Genomic DNA, 8,010 nt, shown 5'->3' with positions numbered 1-8,010 from the left:
TGCAAGTGGCTTCTTTACCACTGCACAACCTGAGAATCACTGATACATGTATTCCTTCTTTTTTTTGGATTTCCTTCCCATTTAGGTCACCACAGAGCATTGATTAGAGTTCCCTGAGCTATATAGTATGTTCTCATTAGTCATCTATTTTATACATAGTAGTTTATATGTGTGTGTGTGTGTGTGTGTGTGTGTGTGTGTGTGTGTCCCAATCTCCCAATTCATCCCACCCTCTTCTGCTCTTGGTGTCCATATGCTTGTTCTCTATGTCTGCGTCTCTATTTCTGCTTTGCAAATAAGTTTACTGTACCGTTTTTCTAGATTCCACGTATCTGCATTAACACATGGTATTTGTTTTTCTCTCTCTGACCCCCTTCACTCTTTTTTTTTTTTATGCTTTGTCAAAAATTTTTTTTTTTTAGTTTTTTATTTTTTAAATTTTACAATCTTTAATTCTTACATGCATTCCCAAACATGAACCCCCCTCCCCCTTCACTCTTGTATGACAGTTTCTAGGTGCATCCATGCCTCTGCAAATGACACAATCTCATTCCTTTTCTGTGGCCGAGTTATATTTCACCATATCTATGTATCACATCTTTATCCATTCCACTGTTGATGGACGCTTAGGTTACTTCCATGTCCTGGTTGTTATAAATACCACTACAATGAACATTGGGGTGCATGGTGGTGGAAATGTAAATTGATACAGCCACTGTGGAGAACAGTATGGAGGTTCCTTACAAAATTAAAAATACAACTACCATATGACCCAGCGATCCCACTCCAGGGCATATGCCTGGAGAAAATCACAGTTCCGAAAGATAAAAGGCAGGTAATTTTCATCTCTACTGTACAGAGAGGGAAAAAGAGACACCGAAAGACCCCATGACTTGTCAGAGCTCTTACAGCCAGTGAACAGAGGAGCTGCAGTGCACGGCCACCAGGCACTGACACTGGTCTACTGTGGGAGTCACACAGCCCCTCCCACGGCCACCAGGCACTGTCACTGGTCTACTGTGGGAGTCACACAGCCCCTCCCACAGCTGACCTGTCCCAGGGTGTCTGCCCGTGTGTTCCAGGACCGAGAAGAATGCACCAGCGCCTCCGCTAGAGCCACGACTCCCGCTGGCTGCCTGCTGTGAGATAGCCACTGCAAGAGTAACACAAGGTAAGTGGAGTCTGGACAACGGCCTCAGATATGATATTGAAAATGCACTTCTTCCCTTTTCTGTGTCACTGGCAACACACTGCCTTGAAGCAGCATGCCAAAAAGATCTGGGAAATAGTGTTCCCAGTCAGCTCAGTTCAGTCACTCAGTTGTGTCCGACTCTTTGTGACCCCATGGACCGCAGCATGCCAGGCTTATCTGTCCATCACCGACTCCCAGAGCTTACTCACATTCTTGCCCATTGAGTCCATGATGCCATCCAGCCATGTCATCCTCTGTCATCCCCTTTTCCTTCTCCCTTCAATCTTTCCTAGTATCAGGATGTTTTCCAATGAGGCAGTTTTTCACATTAGGTGGCCAAAGTATTGGAGTTTCAGCTTCAGCGTCAGTCCTTCCGTGAATATTCAGGACTGATTTCCTTTAGGATGGACCAGTTTGATCTCCTTGCAGTCCAAGGGACTCTTGAGAGTCTTCTCCAACCCCACAGTTCAAAAGCATCAATTCTTCAGCACTCAGCTTACTTTATGGTCCAACTCTCACATCCGTACATGATTACTGGAAAAACCATAGCTTTGACAAGACAGACCTTTGCCAGCAAAGTGATGTCTCTACTTTTTAATATGCTGTCTAGGTTGGTCATAGCTTTTTTTCCAGGGAGCAAGCATCTTTTCATTTCATGGCTGAAGTCACCATCTGCAGTGATTTTGGAGCCTAAGAAAATAAAGTCTCTCACTGTTTCCATTGTTTCCCCATCTATTTGCCATGAAGTGATGGGACCAGATGCCATGAACTTAGTTTTCTGAATGTTGAGCTTTAAGCCAACTTTTTCATTCTCTGCTTTCACTTTCATCAGGAGGCTCTTTATTCTGCCATGAGGGTGGTGTCACCTGCATATCTGAGGTTATTGATATTTCTCCCAGCAATCTTGATTCCAGCTTGAGCTTCATCCAGCCTGGCATTTGGCATGATGTACTCTGCTTATAAGTTAAATAAGTGGGGTGACAATATACAGCCTTGATGGACTCCTTTCCCAGTTTGGAACTAGTCTGTTGTTCCATGTTCAGTTCTAACTGTTACTTCCTGACCTGCATGTAGACTTCTCAGGAGGCAGGTAAGGTGGTCTGGTTCCCATGTCTTTAAGAATTTTCCACAGTTTGAGGTGATCCACACAGTCAAAGGCTTTAGTGTAGTCAATGAAGCAGAAATAGATGTTTTCTGGAACTCTCTTGCTTTTTCGATGATCCAGCAGATGTTGGCAATTTGATCTCTGGTTCCTCTGCCTTTTCTAAATCCAGCTTGAATAACTGGAAGTTCTTATTCATGTACTGTTGAAACCTGGCTTGGAGAATTTTGAGCATTACATTGCTAGCATGTGAGATGAGTGCAATTATGTGATAGTTTGAACATTCTTTGACATTGCCTTTCCTTGGGATTGAAATGAAAACTGACCTTTTCCAGGCCTGTGGCCACTGTTTAGTGTCCCCAGAGGTTGTCCAAAATCCAATCCTCACTTTAAAAGTTAAATGTTCTTGCTTTTCTCTCCCTCTCTCTCTTCTTTTTCTGTCTTGTGACTCTATTTTCCTTTCCTTAATAAATCTAAATGTCAGAAACACATTTTCTTCTTCAGGGAATGTTAACTATAGTAGTCATTTTAAAAATCTATTATCTCACTCTGTCACTATTTAGGCAATAAAACTTATAAATAAATTTTATGGGGATAATGTCCGTTGAATATTACACAGCCAATTCAATTAACCTAATATTGAATTTAACTGGGGAAATGGGCCTTCAAGGAGCTGGGGAAAGAGAGATTAGAAAGAGCTTCAAGGAAGATTAGATTAGCTAGATTCACAGACTCTGACTGCTAGCTCACAGATCTTGATATGCTTTGGCAAGGAAATGAAATTATCAGGCCAATTTCACATTTGTTGGTATTATTTTACTTTTAGGCAGAATATCTAAATTGTACTCATTCCTTGACAGAGAAAGAGAGAAAGGAAATCTTATTAGTACCCCTGAAACTTCCTTCGCTGAAATAGGACATTAAGAAGAGAATTGATAATGGTGGGGAAAATCTTCTGGACCTGAAACTTATCTATTATCACCCCACTGCCTCCCGTCAGTTGAGAATGTTTATGAGCCCAAAATTTCTATGTTAAGATGAACTCTTATAAGGCAAACAAAACACTATGGCAGAGATACTTTGCTTACATTGTTCTTGTGTCTCCTGCTTCTTCATAGAACAGTGAGGAGTTTTCTGAAAGTACTAACAGGGTTTCAACACCATGACAAAAAGAGAAACGCTAAATAGATGGTCATCTTGAATCAAAAATTGAGTTGATCCAGTTCAACATAATTCAGATATATACAATTTTCACCTAACAGTAGGATACAAATTCTATTCAAGTTCTCATAGACTGTAAACTAGGAGACACTGGAACATTTCCAGGGACATAAAACAAAGTGCAGAACTTTCATGATCTAAAGGTATTCCTAGTGCTTTTTGGATCTGCTATTTCCTTCTACTTCTCTGTATATTCATTCTATTAATTTCTGAGAGTTTGATATTGAAATACCAACTAAAAATCTTAATTGAGCTATTTAAAAAATAATTGTAATATCCAGTGAAACTACATGTGACAGTGTTCTGTATTTTCCAAGTCTCCTATAAATGTTTTATCATTAAAAAAACAGTAAAGAAAAAATGACACGAATACTTCAAAGGCTAAAAAAAAAGTGAGTTATAAGAACGTCCATGTGCAAGTCCAGTTGAGGCCAAAAGAGAAACAACTGCAGTAAATACACTGCCTGGTGGGAAACCCTCACACACAGACCATCTTAAGGGACTCTGAAAGCGCTGCTCAGATGGAGAGAGGAAAGCAGGCCTGCTGAGAACGCTGTGCAGGGCAGCAGGAGATCGCATCTCACTATGACAGGTGCTCCCAGGATGGACGAGGGGGCCCCGCCGGTTACACGACGGCAGATGCATAAGCCGGGGCAGTTCCACAGCCCAAGGTTGTTCAGGAAAAGTCCAAAGTACACCTCCACGTCTTTCCCCTCACTGAGCCAGTTTCATCAGTGAGAGCCCCTAAAGCATTATTTGGCTTTTGCTTTTGGTAATTTGTTCTTTGTAGCAAAATATACTTAAGATTTGCTATTTTAACCATTTTAAGTGCACAGTTCCTTGGCGTGACGTACATTCACAATATTGGGCAGCCATCACCACTCTCAATTTTCAGAATTGATTCCAAAATTGATGATTTTTCCACCATCCCAAACAGAAACGTTGTGCCTGATAAAGAATAACTCCCCTTTCCCCCAGCCCCCTCGCCTCCCAGCCCCTCATAATTTCCATTTTACTTAATTTCTATGAATTTGCCTAGTGTAAGTATCTCACATAAGTGAAACCATACAATATGGGTCCTTATGTGTCTGGACTATTTCATGTGCATAATGTTTTCCAAGTTTATCCAAGGTGCAGCTTGTATCAGAATTTCATTCCTTTTTAAGGCTGAACAACATCCCAGGATGGATGGATATACCACATTTCGTTTGCGCAGTTTGTCTGCCAGTGGACATTTGGGTTGTCTCCATCTTTTGGCTGTTATGAATAGCACAAGGATTGGTTTAATCACTGAAACATTTTAAGCAAAATGGAAATCTGGTCAGATTTCTATTTTAGGAAAATCATCCCACATATCTACAGTCAAGTTCCAGACAGAAAACAAATTATATCAGTTATTTTATTTTATTTTTTATACACCCTTCAATTAGATTTATTAATTGTTTTAATTCTGTGATTTTTTTCTGTAGTAATTTATTTTATTTAATTTTTTAAATTTTTAAAATTTAAATTTATTTATTTTAATTGGAGGCTAATTACAATATTGTATTGGTTTTGCCACACATCAACATGAATCCTCCATGGATGCACACGTGTTCCCAATCCTGAACCCCCCTCCCACCTCCCTCCCCATACCATCCCTCTGGGTTATCCCAGTGCATCAGCCCCAAGCATCCTGTATCCTGCATCAAACCTAGACTGGCGATTTGTTTCTTATATGTTTATCAGTTATTTTAATAGAATTTAACGTAAAGAGTTATTAGCTAGATAAATGAAAAGGCAAGAAGAGACTAGTACATTATCACAGGAGTGGGAACTATAGAAGGCAGCTGCTACCCCTAGGGGTTGGGGATACAGGGATAAGAAGTTGCCAAGAGGCAAGAGAAGCCCCTTGAAGCTGAATCTCAGACCCTTGAAGAGAGAGTGCCACTCATCTGGTATTGGTGTCTCTGAGATTTGGGGGGGCACTGTGGTATTTGGACCCCCAAACACTGAGGAAGAGTGCTGCTCAGCTAGTGTCAGTGTCTCTGTGCTCAGAGAAGACCCATGTGACTGGGACCCCACCTTCTAAGGTGGCGTTGCTTGGCTGGTGCTCGTATCAGTGGACGTGATGAAAGTAATTCTGTGAGTATTGAAAAGACTGCAAGCTGAATTCAAATGCTGCTGCAGGAATGAGCTGGCACAGCCAGGTAAAGAGGCGAGGTGGGCAAATCACATCAATAAAAACAAGAAGCTGCTCTTCTCCCACCTCCAGTCTTACAGGCTTTTCCTAGGGCCCCTGTCGCCAGAGCCTGGCAGGGATCCACTTAGCAGGGCAGAAATGTGGTTCATAGAGACCCTGCCCCAGTGTTGCTAAACAGAGTACCAGTGGGTTTGAAGCCAAGAGACGATAATATTATAATAGTCCCACTGCAACGGGGGAAGAAGTTGGAGGCAGCAAGCCTGGCATCAGGAATAAAGGGCGTGTTGGGCATATTCCCAGTGGTAGATGATCCTTAGGGGTGGTGGCTCAGTTTGACATCCCTACATTGGGAATGGTTCTCCATGACCACGTCTGTATTACATAACTCCATCCACTGACCATAGCTGACTTATCAAGGGTGATCACCTTACCCAAGCTGAACTCAGGTCCTCTTTGTAACCTTTGAAATTTGGAAAAGGTACACCTAAATCCTGGGGCTCAGTCAAGCTGAGTCAAGTAAGTGGGTCTGCGGACACTTCCTGCTGAGGTCATCAGAGCTCATCGGGCCCTTCCCTTCCCATATTCTTTGTTGTTCAATTCTAGCTCAGATCCCAGGAGATAACCCAGAAACCATCCAATAAATTCTCCCTTTTCTTTAAGCTAGCCAGAGCCCTTTCTGTTGCTTCATGTTTTCTTTAGCCTCCCAGAGTTTACATTCCTGGGGAGTTTAAGAAATGTAAACAACATCAACACTGAGGGTTGCTAAGTGTTCTGAGAGGGAAGGAGAGGGAGCGGAGGGTGTGAGCCAGAGCAGGGGCACCTAAGCTCCTGGGGGTGGGGTGAAAGTGAGGGAGAAGCAGGAATGGGGTGGGCGTGTGGTTGAATGTTCCAGATGCAGGAGTCAGCTTGAAAGCCCACAGGTTAAAAAAAAAAAAAAGCAAAAGTGTGACACATTTGAGTGAATGAAAGCAGCTCAGAACGGCTCATGTGAAGAAGTAGGTGGAGTGTCATATGAAAGGCAAGAAGGTTAGCACTCGCATCGACAAGGATGGAAGAAGCCCTTGGACCCGACAACTTGCGTATGGTCCAAGCATCGCCACCTATTTTGTGACATCTAACCATTGTTTTAAAATGAAAATAGAAACATACATGCAGAGAACAGGTTAGTGGTTATCAGAGGGGTTCCAGTGTATGGTGACACGTGGAAACTAAGATTTTGGTGGTAAGCAAGCTGGTCCCATCTCTTCATGGCGAACAGATGGGGAAACAGTGGAAACAGTGACATAGTTTATTTTAGGGGGCCCCAAAATGACTGCAGATGGTGACTGAAGCCATAAAATTAAAAGACACTTGCTCCTTGGAAGAAAAGTTATGACCAACCTAAACAGCATTTTAAAAGCAGAGACATTACTTTGCCAACAAAGGTCTGTCTAGTCAGAGCTATCGTTTTTCCAGTAGTCATGTATGGATGTGAGAGTTGGACTATAAAGAAAGCTGAGCTCTGAAGAATTGATGCTTTTGAACTGTGCTTTTGGAGAAGACTCTTGAGAGTCTCTTGGACTGCAAGGAGATCCAACCAGTCCATCCTAAAGGAAATCAGTCCTGAATATTCATTGGAAGGACTAATGTTGAAGCTGAAACTCCAAAACCTTGGCCACCTGATGCGAAGAACTGATTCATTTGAAAAGATCCTGATGCTGGGAAAGATTGAAGGCAGGTGGAGAAGGAGATGACAGAGGATGAGATGGTTGGATGGCATCACCAACTCAATGGACATGAGTTTGAGTAAATTCCAGGAGTCGGTGATAGACATGGAGGCCTGGCATGCTGCAGTCTGTGGGGTCACAAAGAGTCGGACATGGCTGAGTGACTGAACTGAACTGAACTAAAGCTGTAATGTATACAGAAGTAGAAATAGAATGTATACAGGAATCTTATATACTGTTATAAACCAATGTTACCTCAATAAAAAAGAAAAAGAAAAAAAGAAGCAGGTGGACTAGAAAGGCATCAGTTCAGTTACTGGAGGTTTATTATGTACCAGGCATGATTGTAAGCAGTTCAGTTACTGGAGGTTTATTATGTACTAGGCATGACTGTAAACAGTTCTAGGTGCTAACTGATTTGGTCCTTGTAACAATCCAAAGAGGAGGTGATATTGTTGGGAGACATGGCTCCCTGGGAAGATAGAGATCATTTTTCCTCCAGAGCGGAGGCAGGTTTGTTTATTATATTTTTCTATTATCATAAAGGATAATGTCCCCTGCCAGACCAAATTTTTGGTGGGTTTGCTCACAGCCATTTCAAGAGTTC

General features: G+C 42.1%; 1 non-coding gene across 1 annotated transcript; it reads left to right on the top strand.

The window, feature by feature from the left end:
• The first annotated feature begins 6,701 nt into the window (after nucleotides 1-6,701).
• On the top strand, nucleotides 6,702-6,827 carry LOC114116242 (U6atac minor spliceosomal RNA). The gene has a single exon (XR_003590235.1). It is a non-coding gene; the product is annotated as a U6atac minor spliceosomal RNA (small nuclear RNA).
• Nucleotides 6,828-8,010: the final 1,183 nt, after the last annotated feature.

The sequence above is a fragment of the Ovis aries genome, chromosome 8, assembly GCF_016772045.2.
Source record: "Ovis aries strain OAR_USU_Benz2616 breed Rambouillet chromosome 8, ARS-UI_Ramb_v3.0, whole genome shotgun sequence".
NCBI lineage: Eukaryota > Metazoa > Chordata > Mammalia > Artiodactyla > Bovidae > Ovis > Ovis aries.
The sequence above is the reverse complement of the archived record's forward strand: the minus strand, read 5'-3'. Positions and strand labels throughout refer to the sequence as shown.